Here is a 1,534-nt window from a genome sequence, read left to right as displayed (position 1 = left end):
ACCCTGATTCCTCATTTACAAAACAGGCATCTATAAGAATGGGCATAATATCTGCTCTATCAACCTCAAAGAAGTGAGAGATCAAATGAAATAGATAATATATGTGAAAGTACTTTGTAAATTACAAAAGGGGAGGTATTGTCTCTATGGATGAGGAAATGGAAGCATAACGAAGTGAAGTGTCCTGACCTACAGTGCTATGGGTAGCAGGCCCCCCTAAATCCTCAGTCCTCAGCTCCTGCCTGCATTCCTCCCACTGCAACTAATCTACCTTAGAAGAGGGCAGGGGAAGGGTCTAAAAAGGCCCCTCTAGCAACCTGACTATTGAAGATTTACCTTAAAGATCTTATTGTTTTAATGATGGGAGGTGGGTATGTCAGAACTCCTCCGTTTCCCTTTCTGTTAATGAATTAAGATCTACCCAAATTCAGTGTTTAAAGTTACATAAGCATCATTCAGATCTGTAACAGCCACTTTCATTTTGGAAAAACAGCATTTCCATTAAAACGGTGTTATATAAAAAGGTTTTGTATACGTGCGTAGGAACAGCAGAAACAGGCACACATGATCACTGTATGGCACACAGGCATATGCAGATCATGACCTCACCTGTCCTCATGAGGAAGGGACCATAGGAAGCAGGTGTCTGATAGTACCTGGCAAGTTTAGCTGTGACCTAGTTGTCCTCTAATCATCAGTAAGACCTGATGCATGTTGGGCAATGGGAACTGCAGCAGGAAAGAAGCCCCTTCCTTGGCAGGGTGAGTGCCACTGAATCACAGAATATTAGGGTTGGATTTAGCTCAGAAGTCACCCAGTGCAATCTCACTTTACACCACTCTTGCCAGCCTTGACTTAAACAGCTACCATTGTCCCAAGGCAGCCCATGTCACCTGTGGACAGATGTAGATCACTGGAAAAGGCCTGATATTGAGCTGAAACCAGCCTTTCTGGAGCTACTACCTCTGGGGAACAAAAGCACCTACAACCTTGAGCAGAGACTCCAGGAGCCGTAGCCAGCGGAGCGTGCCCGGAGGCCTAAAGAGCAAGTGGGGAGGGCAGCCTGAGTCCACAAAGCTGAAGCTCCTCCCTGAGAGACCTCCATCCATCTAAAGGAAGCTGGGACTGTGGGGGCAAAGAGAGAGGGGTAGGACGAGGAAGGTAGGGAGGAGGGGCGAAGTCGGTGCCGCCTAAATGGGAGTAAGTCGGTGGCTGTGAGGAAAGCCCAGCACCTCAGGTCTCATTTTCAGTGTTGCAGGGGACACAGTCCCGAGGTCAGTTCCAGCTCTTATACTGTGGAGTCCTAGGTCCACCCACACGCACACACCCCTTTCGGGATTCGAAGGTTGTACTTTTTTTTTTTTTTTTTTTTGAGACAAGAGTCTCGCTCTGTCACCCAGGCTGGAGTGCAGTGGCGCGATCTCGGCTACCTGCAATCTCCGCCTCCCGGGTTCAAGCAAGTCTCTGCCTCAGCCTCCCGAGTAGCTGGGATTACAGGCGCCCACCACCACGCCCGGCTAATTTTTTTGTAATT

Source organism: Pongo pygmaeus, chromosome 10 (assembly GCF_028885625.2).
Source record: "Pongo pygmaeus isolate AG05252 chromosome 10, NHGRI_mPonPyg2-v2.0_pri, whole genome shotgun sequence".
Classification (NCBI taxonomy): domain Eukaryota; kingdom Metazoa; phylum Chordata; class Mammalia; order Primates; family Hominidae; genus Pongo; species Pongo pygmaeus.
Note: the sequence above shows the minus strand (reverse complement) of the source record.